Here is a 19,935-nt window from a genome sequence, read left to right as displayed (position 1 = left end):
TTCTTGTAAGTCAACAGGTGTGCCATAGAGTGGCATGTATTTGTGATATCCTGATGGAAAATGAGAAAATATATGATACTTAAAAAGAAAGGCAAATAGGAGACATTTTTAAAAATTTCATAATTGTCTTAATTTTCAAAGAAAGTAATCACAGAATAATTTAGGAATATTTACATAAAATTTTAAATGCTGTATTATATTACAATATTCTTTTTAAACATCAACATATTTCACAACCTGCAATATCCTTAATCAAAAAAGATTTGTTTCATTCTCTTAGTTGGGCTGCTGTTCAGTCCCTCAGTCATGTCCGACTTTGTGACCCCATGGACTACGGCACTTCAGGCCTCCCTGTCTATCACAAACTCCCAGAGTTTACTCAAACTCATGCCCATTGAGTCCAACCATCTCATCCCCTGTCATCCCCTTCTCCTCCCACCTTCAGTCTTTCCCAGCATCAGGGTCTTTTCAAATGAGTCAGTTCTTCCCATCAGGTGGCCAAAGTATTGGAGTTTCAGCTTCAGCATCAGTCCTTCCAGTGAATATTCAGAACTGATTTCCCTTAGGATTAACTGGTTGTATCTCCTTGCAGTCCAAGGGACTCTCAAGAATCTTCTCCAATACCACAGTTCAAAAGCATCAATCCTTTGGCGCTCAGCTTTCTTTATGGTCCAACTCTCACATCCATACATGATTACTAGAAAAGCCATAGCTTTGATTATATGCACCTTTGTCAGCAAACTGATGTCTCTGCTTTTTAATATGCTATCTAGGTTTGTCATAGCTTTTCTTCCAAGGAGCAGGTGTCTTTTAATTTCATGGCTGCAGTCACCATCTACAGTGATTTTGGTGCCCAATAAAAAATAAGCAGCACTTAGATGCAGAGGTTTAACTCCTGATGAAGCAAACACTCAAAGATAGTCTGTGATTAGGAGCTGTCTGAGTCTTGATTTTGAAGGTAGGTTGCTCTGGGCCCACTGTGTTGTAGCTGAGGACAGAGAGTGTTCCTGGTTTTGTGGTCTGTCCGTAGAATGGGAAGAACTCTCACCATGGTAGTTGCCAGAGTAGAGATTGTTATAGTCACTGAATATTAAATTCTGATATAGAAAGGATTGCATCTTTCTTTTTCTCTGTCTTATATTTTTAGCCCTTCTCTATTTTAGAGTGCATCATCACCATTGTCCTTTGTTGCTGGTAGTTCTCAGTCACTAAGTTGTGTCTGACCATTGGTGACACCATGGACTGCAGCATGCTAACATCACTCTCTGCATTGATTTTGGAGTCTCGAAAAATAAAATCTGTCACTGTTTCCATTTTTTTCCCCATCTATTTGCCATGAAGTTATGGGACCCTATCCTATGATCCTAGTTTTTTTATATGTTGAGTATAAAGCCAGATTCTTCACTCTCTTCTTTCACCTTCATCAAAAACCTCCTTAGTTCCTCTTTGCTTTCTGCCATTAGAGTTATATCATCTGCATATCTGAGGTTGTTGATATTTGTTCCAGTAATTTTGATTCCAGCTTGTGATTCATCTAGTCCAGCATTTTGCATGATGTATTCGGCATATAAGTTAAATAAGCAAGGTGACAATATACAACCCTGATGTACGCCTTTCCCAATTTTGTACTAGTCTGTTGTTCCATGTCCAGTTCTAACTGTTGCTTCTTGACCTGCATACAGGTTTCAAAGGTAAGGTGGCCAGTATTCTCATCTCTTTAAGAATTTTCCACAGTTTGGTGTGATCCACACGCTCAAAGGCTTTAGTGTAGTCAATGAAGCAGAAGTAGATGTTTTTCTGGAATTCCTTTGCTTTCTCTTTGATCCAGTGATGTTGGTAATTTGATCTGTGGTTCCTTTGCCTTTTCTAAATCCAGCTTGTACATCTGGAAGTTCTCAGTTGATGTACTGCTGAAGCCTAGCTTGACGAATTTTGAGGTTTACCTTGCTAGCATGTGAACTGAGTACAACTGTATGGTAGTTCGAGCATTCTTTGGCTTTGCCCTTCTTTGGGACTGGAATGAAAACTGACCTTTTCCATTCCTGTGGCCAATGAGTTTTCCAAACTTGCTGGCATATTGGGTGCAGCACTTTAACAGCATCATCTTTTAGGATTTAAAACAGCTCAACTGGAATTCCACCTCCTCCATTGGGTTTGTTCTTGTAATGCTTCCTAAGGCCCACTTGACTTTGCAATGCAGGATGTCTGGCTCTAGGTGAGTGACCACACCATGATGATTATCTGGGTCATTAGGACTTTTTTGTATAATTCTTCTGTATATTATTGCCCCTTCTTCTTAATATCTTCTGCTTCTATTGTGTCCTTGTCATTTCTGTCCTTCATTGTGCCCATCCTTGCACAAAATGTTCCCTTCAATTTTCGTGAAGAGATCTCTGGTCTTTCCTATTCTATTGTTTTCCTCTGTTTTTTTTTTGTTTTTGTTTTTTGCATTGTTTACATAAGAAGGCTTTCTCACCTCTCCTTGCTTTCTCTGGAACTCTACATTCAGTTGGGTGTATCTTTCCCTTTCGCCTTGCCTTTTCTTCTGTTCTTTTCTCAGCTATTTGTAAGGCCTTCTCAAACACCCACTTTGCCTTCTTGCATTCCTTTTTCTTGGGACTGGTTTTGGTGGTCACCTCCTGTACAGTGTTATGCACCTCCATCCATATTTCTTCAGACAGTCTCTACCAGATCTAATCCCTTGAATCTATTTGTTACCTCCATTGTATAATCATAAGGGATTTGATTTAGGTCATACCTTAATGGCCTAGTGGTTTTCCCTATTTTCTTCAATTTAAGCCTGGATTTTTCAATAAGGAGCTCATGATCTGAGCTACAGTCAGCTCTAAGTCTTTTGTTGTTGTTGTTGTTGTTGACTGTGTAGAGTTTCTTCATTTTTGGCTGCAAAGAATATAATCAATCTGTATTCAGTATTGCCCATCTGGTGATATCCATGTGTAAAATTGTCTCTTGTGTTGTTTGAAGAAGGTGTACCATTGTCCTGAACTCACGAAAAATAGAACCTGTGTGTGCTGAAATTCTACAGTAGTTTGCCCTCAACTTTAGTTCTACCCTTTTTTTTCCCTTAACTGTAATAATATATATTTAATAACCACTATCACTTACTGCATATTTATTCTGTCTCAAACCTGGTGTTAAATGGCACATGTGTATTCACCATCATAATCACCTCTTCTGTAGTTGTTCTAAATGTAAATGATTACTACCTATGGTGAAACTAAAAGTAGATGCAATCTTTTGTTTCTGACTCAGAAGTTTTATGTTTTCCCAAAGCCTTTTTCCCCTGTTCACTGCCTTATAGTGTTAGTTGCTGAGACCCCTGAAGAGGCTGCAGTCAGTTCTTCAAGCCTTTAGTGTTTCTTATCACCTGCTATTTTCTCAAGGAACAGAATATCTCTCTGGAGCTTATTCAACTTTGGATCATACTGTTTTTTCCTCCTTTTAGTGGTATCGGTATAAATTTGTTTCTTGTTTAATGTGACAGTTGGGAAGAAAAATATCATCATCATTTTCAGAATAACCAAACTTCTTTGTCTCTTGTTGTGTTATTTAGTGGCTAAGTTGTGTCCTGCTCTTTTACGACTCCATGGACTCACCAGGCTCCTCTATGCCCATGGGATATCCCGGGCAAGAATACTGGAAGGGGTTGCTCTTTCCTTTTCCAGGGGATCTTCCCACCTCAGGAATTGAACCCAGGCCTTCTCCATTGGTAGGCAGGTTCTTTACCACTGAGCCACCAGAAAAGCCCTGTTTATCTCTACAAGCATGTTATTTTGTCTTTATATGAATGTCAACTTTTCATCTAATTAGTAGAGAAGAATATTAATAGTTCTGGGCAAGTACAAAACTAGTTGAACTTCCATGAATATGATTGAATTTAAAGTTTGACTTGTATTTTGTGTCAGGCAGGTATGTTTGGTGACAGTGTTCCTGCTGCCATCGGAGCTATAGCTGAGCACTGGACTCTTGGCCTTCAGTTCCTTTTCTTCTACTACTCCAAGTATTAGCATTTAATACTTACGAAGTGCTTTAAAGTCACAGAATACCCTGACATCACCATGACTTTATCAGGAGACTTTCTTTATGAATGAAGGCGGGAGAGCCACACCTCCAAGGGAGCACTGATGCCTTCAGATTCAGAAGCAGTGGACGCAGCACCAGGAACAGTTTGTCCAGTTCATCACTCTGGCTGAGGGGGCAGGTGACCAGGCACCTCTGGGAAGCTGCCTTTGAACAGGGAGATACAGATGTCACAACTCTGCCTGCAGATCTCAGCTGCCTTTGGAATGCATTGTGACTTTTAACACAAATGAGCACTTTTCAGTGTGGCAGTGCTCGTGCAACTGAGCTGAGCTGTAGAAACATATGAGGTGACTGGCCTTAGACTGGGATGATCACGTCTTCCAATCAGCTTCAATAATCTTTGTTTCAATTTTAGACAGCCTCCCTTTATCCCTCCTTACCCAGGATAGATGGCACCTCTGGTTTCTCTTCAGCAGGCAGTGCTCCAGGTCCTAGAAAATGAATCCACATATTATTATATATATACATACCAATATATATGTGGTACATATGTAAATGCATGGAAAATGCCTGGAATTATATCCAAGGAGATCTTAAGAGATTCACATGTATATACATATGGCTTCTCTAGTGGCTCAGACAGTAAAGAATCTGCCTGCAATGAGGGAGACCAAGGTTTGATCCCTGGGTGAGGAAGATCCCCTGGAGAACGGAATGGCAATCCACTCCAGTATTCTTGCCTGGGGAATTCCATGGACAGAGGAGCTTGGCAGGCTGCAGTGCATATATAACCATACTCATACTATCTTTGTATAATTGAACCATGAAATGCACACTCCTTTGAATACCCTACAAGAAAGTACAGTTAACTAGTGCTTACTCTGGGAAGAACGTAAGCCCTGTAAATTCTGTATATCTCGTTAGCCTCCCACAATCACAAATGCCCATTTCTACAACCTTCCAACATTCTTTCATGGGAGAGGGGAATGTAAGGGTGATTGATAGAACTGTGAGACAAGAGCAAGAGGTTTAAGGCCTTTAAGAAATGGTCCTTGAGATGTTTAAAACTGTGAGACTAAATGTAGTATTAGTTAGTCAGAAACCAAAATTTTACAAATCATTTAAGGATACACAATAAATCAATTGTGTCCTTGTAATGGAACCAAGCAGCTTGGGGGCAAAAGTATGGAGAATATTCATGAATACATTTTCAAATCTTTTGAATTATATGAATATATTATCCTTTTAATTACAATAGGAAATTAAAAATCTTTCCAAAATCTTTTCTGCCAATTATTTTACATTCCCCTGCCAAATAATTAGTGTGTGATGTGCTGTGGGGGTGGGGCCTCCAAAACTGAGATTCAGTGTCAGAACAAAAATTTTAAAATAGTCCTGTTACTATTTCTATGGAATTTTTGAGGATGCCCTATACGATTTTATAAGATAGTAAAGGACTCAATAAAAAAAGAAAAATTGTCCAAGAGTTCTCTCCTCTGGTCCTAGATTTTTCTTTTTTCACATCTAGTTTTAGCCAACCTTTGAAATGGGTTCAGTTTCAGTTCAGTCGCTCAGTCGTGTCTGACTCTTTGCTACCCCATGGACTACAGCGCATCAGGCTTCCCTGTCCATCACCAACTCCTGCACATTGCTCAGACTCATGTCCATTGAGTCGGTGATGCCATCAAGCCATCTCATCCCTCTGTTGTCCCTCCTCCTCCTACCTCAGTCTTGCCCAGCATCAGGGTCTTTTCCAAATGAGTCAGTTCTTTGCATTAGGTGGCCAAAGTATTGGAGTTTCAGCTTCAGCATCAGGGTCTTTTCCAAATGAGTCAGTTCTTTGCATTAGGTGGCCAAAGTATTGGAGTTTCAGCTTCAGCATCAGTCCTTCCAATGAATATTCAGGACTGATTTGCTTTAGGATGGACTGGTTTGATGTCCCTGCAGTCCAAGGGATTCTCAAGAGTCTTCTCCAACACCGTAGTTCAAAAGTGATCAATTCTTCGGCGCTCAGCTTTCTTTACAGTCCAACTCTCACATCCATACATGACTACTGGAAAAACCATAGCTTTGACTAGATGGACCTTTGTCGACAAAGTAATGTCTCTGCTTTTCAGCTGTCTGGGTTTGTCATAGTTTTTCTTCCAAGGAGCAAGTCTCTTTTCATTTCATGGCTGCAGTCACCATCTGCAGTGACTTTGGAGCCTCCAAAAATAAAGTCTCTCACTGTTTCCATTGTTTCCCCATCTATTTGTCATGAAGTGATGGGACCAGATACCATCATCTTAGTTTTCTGAATGTTGAGTTTTAAGCCTACATTTTTACTCTCTTCTTTAACTTTCATCAAGAGGTTCTTCAGTTCTTTTTCACTTTCTGGCCTAAGTGTGGTATCATCTGCATACCTGAGGTTATTGATATTTCTCCCAGAAATCTTTATTCCAACTTGTGCTTCATCCAGCCCAGCATTTCTCATGATGTACTCTGCATATAAGCTAAATAAGCAAGGTGACAATATACAGCCTTGATGTACTCCTTTCTGGATTTGGAACCAGTCTGTTGTTCCATGTCCAGTTCTAACTCTTGCTTGTTGACCTCCATTCAGATTTCTCAGGAGGCAGGTACGGTGGTCTGGGTTAAATGGGTTATTTCTATGCTAGTTAAACTGTTTCTATTTATGGAAAAAGGTGTTCTTCAATCCATTTTAAAGGCTAACTCTGACATCAAAACATTATGAAGACAGCATAAAAAAGGGAAAATACCTGCCAATTCCCCCCTTTATTTGAACAGCAGAAGCTTTTCATAGCTTCAGTGTCTTACTCTATGCTTGCCCACTGTCAGGAATGAAATTCAGGAAGATCTATCAGAGATGCTGTGTGTTCTTCCTGTCTACAGTTTTTACTGATGAAACTTTACATGCAGAAGAAACTTTAGAAGCCACAAGGGCTTCCCTTGTGGCTCAGCTGGTAAAGAATCTGCCTGCAATGTGGGAGACCCACATTGGATCCCTGGGTTGGGAAGATCCTCTGGAGAAGGGAACGGCTACCCACTTCAGTATTCTGGCCTGGAGAATTCCATGGACTATAATCTATGGGATCGCAAAGAGTTGGGCACGACTGAGTGACTTTCTTTTCACTTAGATGCAGATAGGAAGGAAGAACAAAGAGGGTGGGTAGGGGAACTAGATCATCAGCTCTAGCCAAAGATTAGACTTCAGTTTTTAAAAACCACTGTTACAAGCTAGATTTTCATGGATTCTTCCCTTCAATGCATGTGAGCGCACACACATACTACACAGACATCACAGCACAAGCAAAACCCACTTCTCTGTTTTATTCATTTCTACTTGCCCACATTTCTGTTGTGGTCTTTAGTACTGGACCATGGCTCCCAGTCCACAAAATTCTTCTGGTGGTCCACTTCCCGCTATCTCCTCTGTCTGCTATTGTCCTCAAACTCTTACCCTCCAAGCTGGGAGCTTTCTTTCATTTGCTTTCCAGGTATGCTACTTCTCAGTAACCCAGCTCATGTCAGTTTTCAATAGGTTCCATTAATCTGGTTCATTTAGTGCTATTCTCTCCCAGGGACTCATTCCCATTTTCTTATTTATGGATCCTTTTTGTACATTTCCTTGGGAGATTGGGGAAAGGCAGCCTTTGCTACCACCTTATCTGGAAATATCTTTACAGCACTTAATTAAATAATGTACCTGTATGTTTTACTAGAACTGATTCTTAGATTCTCTGTCTGAAGCATCCTTCTTATCGTGAAATGAGAAAATGAGGGCATGGATTTTATCTTCTTAGTGCTTTTTATTGTGAGAACAATGTGATTTTACTTTGAATTGAATTTCCTTCTTATAGAATTAGAAATAAAGAGAAAAATACAGTTCCTCTATTTCTCCCTCGTGTGTCTTAAGTAATGCTGTCTTATATTTGTCTTCCTCTTGCAATTCAGGCAATACAATTAACTGTCTCTGTACAATTATTCTTGCTCCTGTATAAAGAATTAGCAGTGATTCCCATGCATTTTTGGAATTCTATTTCTTATCTTTTATACCACACTACTCTCTCATAACCAATTCTAGCTGCGAATCTATTACGAATTATTTTACGGGCAATTTATTCTTTTCTTTCCAAAGTGTAAGTATGATTTTTTTTCTCCCCATTATGACAACGTGACAAGTGTTTCAATTTACAATTTCCCAGGAATTCCTTTAATGTCCAAAGTATCTGATAAAATACACATGGGATCGCAGGCTTCCATTTGCTTCAGTACATTTTCAATTATAGATAGTGAAGCGCTTGGACCCTGAGTTCCCAGAACATATATAATCTCCCATAACTGCTGCACATCTCCAGCTGCTTCCTTCATCACTCAAACGGGGGGTCTCAGGTGGGTCGGTGTGCAGAATGGTCCATGTGGGATTTTAAACTGTGTTTGTTTAGAATTTCAGATTGATGCTTGCCACCACTGCTTCGCAAACACATTCAAGGAAAATAATAAAAGCCCTAGAAGCCTATTTTATTTTCCCATCCACCTCAACATAACTAATGGAAAGGAAACTTCACAGTGAAATGGAAATACTATAAACTCAGAATCAACAGAACTCGACTGAATCCGGTTTTACTGCTTATTACATGTCTGACTTCAGACAAGGCACTTGACTTTCCTGAGCCTCAGGAAAATGGGGTTGATATTAGAAGCTCCCTCAGAGCCAGGACTCTCCTGAAGATTGATAAGGTAATGGAGGAGCTTATAAATGAGAGCTTTTGAAATAAGGTGAAGTGTGACAATGCTCTGACTTGTGTTGAAGCTTACATAATCAAGATCCTTATGCCCAGGTTTTAAAGGCTCATGGTGAGGGCGGCTCCCTCCCTCTTCCCCAGTCTCCACTCCCATCAGCTGCTGACAGTTTCCTCTGCCAGCACCTCCCTGGCTGGTGCTTGAGGACAGATTTCTCCTGCAACAGAAAACATATCAGCATGCCTAGGCTGAGGCCAGAGAGGGGCTAACCCTCAGCATTGCTCTGCTTGGGCCTTGTTAACTTTCAAGTGGAGGAGTCCAGTGGGCAGTTAGATTTAGAACCTGGAAGCTCAGTAAGCTTTAAAGTCAACAGTGAGAACTTGAATCAAGGAAATAATCCCCAATAGAAACTAAGCCTTTTGTATTCCTATATGTATTATAGTATTCTTCACAAAAGAAGGAAACAATTAGAGGCCGCCCAAATTGGAGGCCATCCTCTAAAAGAGGATTAATTTAGCACAGCAAAAAATCACTTGAAGATATTTTATATAATTTTAATGGTTATATTTATGGATACTTTAAACACTTCAGAAAATAGGTTACAATGCCTAATAACAAAGCAGAATGAAAAGCTAAATATAAAGTTTGACCTCAGTTATGTAAAAAAAAAAGAAAAAATAGTTCAGATGAAATACACCAACGTGTTAACAGTGATTGTCTCTGGGTTGTGAGTTTAAAGTGATTTTGATTCTCTGAATAATCTTCTATAAATTTAGATCTCTAACCATAGCCATAATTTTTACAGAGAAAGGGTGGCTTTGCTTGAAGACGGGCTGTGGCTTTATGAAGGGCATTATCTTAGAGGCTGCCTGGCCTCGGTCAGCCCTCAGGCTGTCACCTTCCAGTGTTATCAGAAGGTCGGTTGCCTCGCCTAGAGTCCAGCAAATGAAGGTGGCTAGTCTTGAGAGATATTTTATCATGGTTTGGGGGAAAGGCAATAAATCACCCCTGCCCGCAGCAGAAATCACCTCCACAGTGAGCAGAAAGCTTGGGTTCCTTGGCCTGGACAGCGCTGAATGAAACAAGGCAACTTCTGCTCTTAGTATTTCCCTTTTTTGTGCATTATGCTGACCCTACTCTTCACATGCGATCAACTAGATTTCAGCTTACTGAATAGTATACCAATCCAAATTTGTGTCCCCATGTTTATCCCCAATTCATATCTGCTTCTTTCATGTGCGTTTTTCTGGCTCACTTCCATCGTTGATTATTCATATCCATTGTATGTGAATTTTATTTCTAAATTCTTAAAAAACACTTTAATATCATCCTATTGAACTATTAATGGCTTACATTCATTTCCATAACTGGAAAATAACTTTTGAAAAGGTGCAGAGTCTGGCTTATTTACTTGTTTTTTAAACACTCCCGTGAATGCGCTTAGATGTGTTTACGAAGCGATCATGCTGGGGAGCAATACTATTGTCTGTGCCAAGAGCATTCTTGAGTTTATTCTTCTAGTGTGATCATCTACCAAACTGTCCACATTCAAAAATGATTTTTGATATTTTCCAAATTACTAATTGACTCTCAGAGGTCATAGAAGCTGTTTGAAAAATCTGCAAGAGACTTTGGAGGCAAGGTCCATAGAGGAGACTCTGAGCCTAGAGTACATGCAATGGTGGTTAAATATGGGCATTCCTCAGCCAGAAGTGTATGCCTTCCCCAGGGACAAACTATCAAATGTGTCTCTTGGGGGTAGACTAAGAACTATATTTAATTATGGAAAATAGCACTGTAAATATTTTATAAATGTGTGTGTTTTATATGTCTATGGAAAATAGCACTGTAAGTATATATATAATACAAATTTTTTTACATAAGCATCTCTCTCTCTCTCTTTAGTCGCTAAGTCATGTCCAACTCTTGTGACCCCATAGACAGTAGCCTGCCAGGCTTCTCTGTCCATGGGATTCTCCTGGCAATAATACTGGAGTGGTTTGCTATTTCCTTCTCCAGGGGATCTTCCTGACCCGGGAATTGGACCCAGGTCTCCTGCATTGCAGGCAGATTCTTTACTGACTGTGCTATGATTGGCAACTGGGGCATATGCCTCTCTCAAGCCAGTGTTAAGGAATTGCTGACAGCTTCTCCAGGAACATTTAACTGACCCACTCCAGTATTCTTGCCTAGAGAATCCTAGGGATGGGGGAGCCTGGTGGGCTGCTGTCTATGGGGTCGCACAGAGTCGGACACGGCTGAAGCGACTTAGCAGCAGCAGCAGCAGCAGCAGCTTAGCTAGTTAGGCTCCGAGAAGTGAACGAGAGCTGTTGGACAGAGAGTACAGATTATAGACTCAGTCCACTTGTAGAGTTGAGCATAATGGTTCTGGCAATGAGTGCACATTGTGAAAATGTAAATTTTTGTGAATTAGAAATTGATGCAGAATTAGGCCACGAAGGTGAAGAGTTCTCTTTGTTTTTATGGATTGTTTTCCTTTTGTGAGCTAAGGCTAATGTTTCCCTAAAGCATCATGGCTTCCACCTATTCTTTTCTCACTCAATCCTTTCTCACATTCAGCATTTAGCATCGATACAGGAAGATCCCCTGAAGGAGAAAATGGCAAGCCACTCCAGTATTCTTGCCTGGAGAATCCCATAGACAGAGGAGCCTGTAAGGGACTTCACTCCAATAAAGGTTTTCTTTTGGTTTCTGTGGTATAATTCTTCTACAGAGTCTACATTTTCTGTTCTCTGTTGACCTGATACTAGAGTCTTTCCTTAGGCAAACGTTTTATTGGTCTTACTCAGGGTATGGCTTAACCAGGGAGACCAGGGTGGCCCCTGAGAGGGTGAAATCAGTGTATTCACAACGCTTATGTTTCTCTGTGACTCTATTAGGCCACCCCTTTAGAGTCTCAATTTAAACAAATCTTTGATTCTGGGTAAACCATGCTACTGAGAAAAAAAGTTACTATATACATTGTCAAGAAACGGGTCCGTTGGTTCTGACGTTAATAAAGTACAGTGATTTTCCAAATTATTTTTGTTATAACTTCAACGGCTTCTATTTATGTAGTTCATAGATTGTACAAAGTACTTGGTGCATATGTGATATCATTTAATCTTTGCCACCATATGAGTCAGATAATATTATACTCATTTTGCTAGTGAGAAAATTTAAACTCAGAAAGGTTATAATTTATTTGTCATCACAGAACCATTAAGAGACAAAGCCAAAAGTAGAACTTGGATCTTGCATACCCAAATCCTGTGCTCTTCCCTAAAGATCATGCTGCTCTTTTGCATAAAGGCTTTATAGTCAAACAGACCTTCTGATTTTGTCCAGGACATTTTGAATTAGGCAATAAAATAATAAATTAGTCATTGCAATATGCATATGGCCAAGAAGAGAAAAAACTAGATTGATTTATATTTTATAAGATTAGCCATTGTTACTTAGAGGTCCCCAAGGGAACATCGACCAACATGTTTGGGAACAGAAAATAGCTAGCCTAGGGCTTCAAGAGAACATGCAAGGGTTTAACCTTATAGACAGTTTATTAGAAATTTCTGGCTGGCTTCTTTGAATAAAGCTGAATGGGTGGTTGTAGAGCCAATAAACATGGGCTATTTGAGCCCCACTCCATGCTTGGTTTGTGGAACACTGACTGTGTGCCAGGCCTTGTGCTAGCTGTTGGGAAGAAAGCCATTGAAGAGAACTGGTCTCTCTGCTTCTGGTTTGTTCTCCACCTTGCCTCAGTCCAGTTTATTCTCCACAAGCTCCATAGAGATCCAGAGTGATCTTCTTAAAATGAAATCCTGACCATGTCCTTCCAAGGTCACCAGGCTGTACAGAGACAAAGTTCACATCCCACTAGGAACCTTTTCGGAACTGCCCGATTCTCTCCTATTTCATTCTGCTTTTATGCCATCATAGCATGTACCACATGGTAATTAGATTGCCTGTTGTCGGTATGTTTCCTGAAACAATAACTAGGACATGTCAGACATTAAAATATCTTTAAGAAGACCACCGAGTGAGCGAATAAATGAAGGAATCCTGGACAGTTTGTCAGAAACTTTGTTTTGTTTGTTCTGTGTCTCCAGCATGTATTAATATTACAGTATATGTCTCATAGTGTTACTGAACTCAGGTCTGGCTGCTCACCCTTCAAAACTCAGTATCCGAGAGGCCATTATTGGTGGAAAGGAAATTAGTTTTAGTCAAAAAGCCAGGAATCAGGGAGAAGGCAGACTTGTGTTCCCCTGAAACAAAATCTGAAGATTCTGTTTGGCCATGAAAGTTTTTTTTAATTTTTGGTTTTAATTGCTATACAATTTCATATTGGTTTCTGCTGTACAACAACATGAATCAGCCATAAGTATACATATATCCCTTTCCTCTAGAGTCTCCCTCCCACTGCCTCCCCTATCACACCCCTCTAGATCATCACAGAGCACCTGGTTGAGCTTCCTTTGTTGTTACAGCAGCTTCCCACTAGTATGTTTTACACATGGTAATAACAGACTGGTTCCAAATAGGAAACAGTTCCAAATGTGTCAAGGCTGTATATTGTCACCCTGCTGATTTAACTTATATGCAGAGTATATCATGAGAAACGCTGGGCTGGAAGAAGCACAAGCTGGAATCAAGATTGCCGGGAGAAATATCAATAACCTCAGATATGCAGATGATACCACCCTTATGGCAGAAAGTGAAGAGGAACTAAAAAGCCTCTTGATGAAAGTGAAAGAGGAGAGTGAAAAAGTTGGCTTAAAGCTCAACATTCAGAAAATGAAGATCATGGCATCTAGTCCCATCACTTCATGGGAAATAGATGGGAAACAGTGGAAACAGTGTCAGACTTTATTTTGGGGGGCTCCAAAATCACTGCAGATGGTGATTACAGCCATGAAATTAAAAGATGCTTACTCCTTGGAAGGACAATTATAACCAACCTAGATAGCATTTTCAAAAGCAGAGACATTACTTTGTCAACAAAGTTCTGTCTAGTCAAGGCTATGGTTTTTCCAGTGGTCATGTATGGATGTGAGAGTTGGACTGTGAAGGAAGCTGAGTGCCGAAGAATTGATGCTTTTGAACTGTGGTGTTGGAGAAGACTCTTGAGAGTCCCTTGGACTGCAAGGAGATCCAACCAATCTATCCTAAAGGAGATCAGTCCTGGGTGTTCATTGGAAGGACTGATGCTAAAGCTGAAACTCCACTACTTTGGCCACCTGATGCAAAGAGTTGACTCATTGGAAAAGACCCTGATGCTGATAGGGATTGGAGGCAGGAGGAGAAGGGGACAACAGAGGATGAGATGGCTGGATGGCATCACCGACTCAATGAACGTTGGTTTGGGTGAACTCCAGGAGTGGGTGATGGACAGGGAGGCTTGGCATGCTGCGATTCATGGGGTCGCAAAGAGTCGGACATGACTGAGTGACTGAACTGAACTGAACTGAACGAATATATGTATCAATGCTACTCTCTCAGTTTGCCCCACTGTTTCCTTCCCTGACTGTATCCACAAGTCTGGTCTCTACGTCTGCATCTCTATTCATGCCCTGCACATAGGTTCATCAGTACTATTTTTCTGAATTCATGTATGCACTAATATATGGTATTTGTTTTTCTCTTTCTGACTTATTTACCTCTGTGTAACAGGCTCTGCGTTCACTCACCTCACTACAGCTGACTCAGATTTGTTCCTTTTTATGGCATTCCATTTAGTAACATTCCATTGTATACACGTACAACAATTTCTTTATCCATTCATTTGTTGATGGATGTCTAGGTTGCTTCCATGTCCTGGCTATTGTAAATAGTTGGCCATGAAAGTTTTAAGGGGAAAAGGGGAAGTAATTTCAGTTCATCATTGAGATACAGGGGGTTGGAGTCATTGCCATCCTCATCTGCAAGCAGATTTGTCAAATTCTTGTGATCTTTCTTTAGATGCTATCTTTTTCACTGTTTGTTCACCAGATTACTGAAGGGCAAGCTAGGGAAGAGATCTAGTCATCTGTTCATTACTTATTCTTCATTTCTACTTCTTTGATCTATGAAGAGAATCAACAGGTTAGACAACGTACTGTGTGATCAAAAGATTTGAAAAGTGTGCTTGGGCCAGAGATGAGCAGAGCATGAGGGTGCCTGGGTTTTAGTTTAATTACAATATAGTTTAGCTAAAGTGACAATGCAAAGGGGTTTCCTGCTGAGGGCAGTCATAATCTCTGTAAAACAACTCAGGAATGTGCAGCAGATAGTGAGTCTGTGACTCTGTGGCCCTAATCATTCACTGCTTGAGTTTTCTCTTTTTGACTAGGGAGACCTGGAAGATTTCAGATTTACTACAAACAAGAGGCAGGGACATGGAGGGACCTTTGTACTTGTGGGGCCCTCCAGGTTCGAATAGTAAGTTTACACTGAATGTTTCCAAATTAATGCATTAATTTATGAGTGAGAAACAAGGCCTACCCACACACAGACATACATAGAAATATCAGGACAATTAGATTTTATATTAGAACAGTTTGACCCAAGGCCACTCTTACTTGGTTGATTGACACTGCCTGTTGAGTGCCCACTGAGAGTACATCCTGCCTGGTAATGGACAGTTAGGAAATTATAGTGATCAAGTGTTCTCATTAAAGAATGGCTACCACAGTCATGCATTTAAAACAAATCCCTGACATATCTTGCAGATACCTTTAAATGGCCTCTTTTTGCCCCCAGAACAAAATGTAACCTATTTAGCATGGTTAAAACTCCCCCTAATGTGCCTTTATGGGCTCAGTGGCTTCCATTCCCCAAACATCATACCTTCCCTGACAACCATGTAAAATCATGTGTGATTCTCCAAGCTCACACTGCTCCACTGGACCCCAGATTTTCAGGGGTCTTCCTTCTTTCTGAAAGGCCTCTTCTCTGTTCTCTGCTCGGAGAACTTTCTCATTCTTCATGTACACTGTTCTGTCCCAAGCAGTTTGCCACTTTACTTTCCTTGCACCCAGAGTAATTTGTCCAGAGTTCTATAATTAAACCTCCCAAACAGAATAATAATTTTGAACACGTATGTCTTCGTGACTGGATGGTGAGCATCTTGATTCAAGGGATATTGCCTATTTGTCTTTAGGATACTCAGACCTTTGCACACTGATAGGCACATAATAAAGGTTTGTGTAATAGAAGTAGATCTTAACTTCACACTGCCTTAGTCTGTTCAGGCCACTATAAGTACCATGTATGTGCTTAGTCACTCGGTCGTGTCCGACTCTTTGCAACTCCATGGACTATAGCCCGCCAGGTTCCTCTGTCCATGGTTATTCTCCAGGTAAGAATACTAGAGTGGATAGCCATGGCCTCCTTCAGGGGATTTTCCCAACCCAGGGATCGAACCCAGGTCTCCCTCATTGCAGGTGTTTTCTCTACCATCTGAGCCACCAGGGAAGCAACTAAGTACCAAGATTGGCTTTAACAACAGACATTTATTTCTAACATTTCTGGAGGCTGGGAGGACCTAGATCAAGGTGTTGGTCGATTTGGTTCATAGTGTGAACCCTCTTCTGGTCTTTGCTGTAACCTCACAGGTGAGGAGAGGAAGCCCTGAGGTATGAGACACTGTGGCTTCCTCTTCTTGTCGGGGCACTAATCCCATGATGGGGCTTCATTGCTCATGCTCTCATCTAAACCTAATTATTGAAAGTGAAAGTTGCTCAGTTGTGTCTGACTTTTCATGACCCTATGGACTGTAGCCCTCCAGGCTCCTTCCGACCAGGGAAGCCCTAAACCTAATTATTAATACCTCCTAAAAGCCCCTTGGGCTTCCTTGATAACTCAGTTGGTAAAGAATCTGCCTGCAATGCAGGAGACCCCAGTTCGATTCCTGGGTCAAGAAGATCCGCTGGAGAAGGGATAGGCTACCCACTCCAGTTTTCTTGGGCTTCCCTTGTGGCTCATCTGGTAAAGAATCCACCTGCAATGTGGGAGACCTGGGTTCTATTACCTGGGAAGATTCCCTGGAGAAGGGAAAGGCTACCCACTCCAGTGTTCTGGCCTGGAGAACTCCATGGACTACAGCCCATGGGGTTGCGAAGAGTCAGACACGACTGAGCGACTTTCACTTCACCTAAAAGCCCCACCTCCTAATGCCACACTGGGAATTAGGGCTCTAACATATGAATTTTGGGAAGACACAAATATTTGGTCCCTAACATACCATATTTTTGTCATATTGTAGTTTAATTTATATATCTCAATGGATAGACCTTAGTCTTTTTTTTTTTAGTTCGGGTTTCAAACACTGCATAGAATACTAATGATCTCCTCATCAGTATATCATCATATCAATAATTCACTAACTTTTATAATGCCATAAACTGGCATGTGCTTGAATCACATGCTTTAGAGCTCTGAAATTTTATAGTGTGCAAAATTTATATTAGCTAGTACATAGTCTATAAAATTATGTACCAGTCCATTTAACAAAATGTTTTAAGTACAGTGTAATTGTATAGTTTCTAAGAGAAACTGTACAGTCCCCCAAAGGGTCAGATTTCAGCCAATATGCATGTTCTTTGGTAAGTTCTGAGGTTGTCAGCATATAGGGCACTATGTTATTGTGAGTGTTAACTGAAAATAATTCATGAGCATGTTGTTTTGCATCACAATCCTTATTTTTACTCTGGTATTTCCATTGTCTACCTGTTGCTTTCCTTAATAAGAGTTCCTGTCCTAATGATGACTAATGGTACCACTGAGGCAGAAAATGGAGACATGGAAGGAGGATATATACATTTTATAGCTGTAAATTTTTCACTAAAAAGTTGAATGCTTGAAATAGAGTGTAAATATAATTGAAAACTTAAAACTGAATACAGTAATAATTAGTGCTAGAATGGATTTGGTTGCCAAAAAATACATAAATTATTTAGTTTAAAAAGTTTGGGTTAGAAATATTAATTGTTGGTTGCGAATTTAAGAGTGCATTTAATTACAAGACTCAAATAGCAAAATGTATAGTTCAAATAAGGTATAAAAGTTCTACATGTGAATTGAAAGCAAGTATTTTTGATAATGTTAAATAGTTATTCTATAATTAAAATTAATCAAGAAATAGATAACATTCTTTTATGAAATACATTTAATTAATGGGGTTTAAGAATTAAGTAGAGTTTAAGGGCAAAATGTAATAATTGCAATTGTGAGTAGGACTTAGAATATGAAAAGGAATATATTTACTGTACATGAACCTATACTAATTTTGAGCTGCGTGAACTGTACTAATGTTTTCACAGATAACCAGTCGGTTGTATCCTAAATTAACAATTTGAAAAAAAGTAACTGGTTGGCTTTTAACATGGATGAGTCTTCAAATTTGGAAAATTTGAATCATCAGTTTTACAAAGTTACTTCATATCTCACAGTCTAGTGAACAAATAATTGTTCTAGATAAATAGATCAATGGAACAGAATAGAGATCTCAGAAATAGACCCAGATAAACATAGCCAACTGATATTTGACAAAGGAACAAAGGCAACACAATGGAACAAAGATAGTCTTTTCAACAAATGGTGCCGGAACATCTGGACATATAAATCTAGGCATGAACCTTATACCGTTCACAAAAATTAGCTCAAAATGGATCACAGGCCTAAATGTAAAATGCAAAACTATAGGTTCCCCAAAAGATAGCATGGGAGAAAACCTTAATGACCTTCACTGTGGTGATGACTTTTTAAATACAACACCAAACACATGATTTATGAAAGAAATAATTGATAGATAAGCTAGACTTCTTTAAAACTTCTGCTCTGTGAAAGGCAGTGTTAACAGAATGAGAAGACAAGTCACAGACTGAAAATATTTGCAAAAGACACATCTGATAAAGGACTATTATCCAAAATACACAAAACAACTTTTAAAACTCCATAATAAGAAAACACATAAGCAAACTTAAAAAAAAAAAAAACAGGCAAAGATCTTAATAGAAGCCGAAGAAGATATATAGATGGCAAATAAGCATATGAAAAACTTGCTTGACATTATATGTCATCAGGTTGATGCAAACTTAAATGAGATACCACCACATATTCATTAGAATGAATGCCCAAAATCTGGAACACTGACCAAATGCTGGTGAAAATGTGGAGTAACTGAAACGAATTCATTTCTTCTTGGAAATGGAACATGTTGTAGCCACTTGGAAGACAGTTTGATGGTTTCTTCCAAAGCTAAACATATTCTCACCATAAAATCCAGAAATTGTGCTCCTTGATTTTTATCCCAAGGAGCTGAAAATTTACATCCACACAGAAACCTCACGTTGATGTTTATAGCAACTTTAGTCGTAATTGCCAAAACTTGAAAGCAGCACAGATGTTTTTCACTAGGCGAAATGGATAGATAAACCAACTGATGCATCTAGATAATGGAATATTATTTGGTACTAAAAAGAAATGAGGAGCTATTCTGCCATGAAAAGACATGAAGGAATCTTAAATGCATATTACTAAGTGAAAGAAACCAATCTGAAAGACTATATAATGTATGATTCCACCTCTATGATGTTCTGGGAACAGCAAAACTATGGGGACAGTAAAAAGATCTGTGGTTTCCAAGGGTTGGGGGTTTAGGAGGGATGAATAGCTAGAGCACAGACGACTTTCAGGGCAGTGAAAATAGTATGATACTCTAATGGTGGATTCATGTCATTATATGAATACAAACCCATACAATGTACAACACCAAGAGTGAGCCCCAAGGTAAACTGTGGTCTTTGGGTGATCATGATGTGTCGATGTTGGTTCATCAATTGTCAGATGAAGCGTTCTGGTGGAAGATATTGATAATGGGTTGATTACAGAAGAGTTAGGGCAGGGGGTGTAAGGGAAATCTTCATACACTCCTTTTCATTTTGCTGTGAACCTACAACTGCTCTAAAAGTAAAGTGTCTTAAAAAATTATAATCTTATTCCTGTGTTCATCCTCAAGTTCTGGTTTTCTGCTTGCCATCACCCTCAGTTAATATTCTTGCTGTGCAATAAAATTCTTGCTTTTTCTAAAAATTAAAGGTAATTTTCTATGTTACTCTGTGTTAATGAACAACTGAAAATATGTTCTTCAGCTGTATCTAGTTCATA

The sequence above is a fragment of the Ovis aries genome, chromosome 2 (genome assembly GCF_016772045.2).
Source record: "Ovis aries strain OAR_USU_Benz2616 breed Rambouillet chromosome 2, ARS-UI_Ramb_v3.0, whole genome shotgun sequence".
NCBI classification, from domain to species: Eukaryota; Metazoa; Chordata; class Mammalia; order Artiodactyla; family Bovidae; genus Ovis; species Ovis aries.
Note: the sequence above shows the minus strand (reverse complement) of the source record.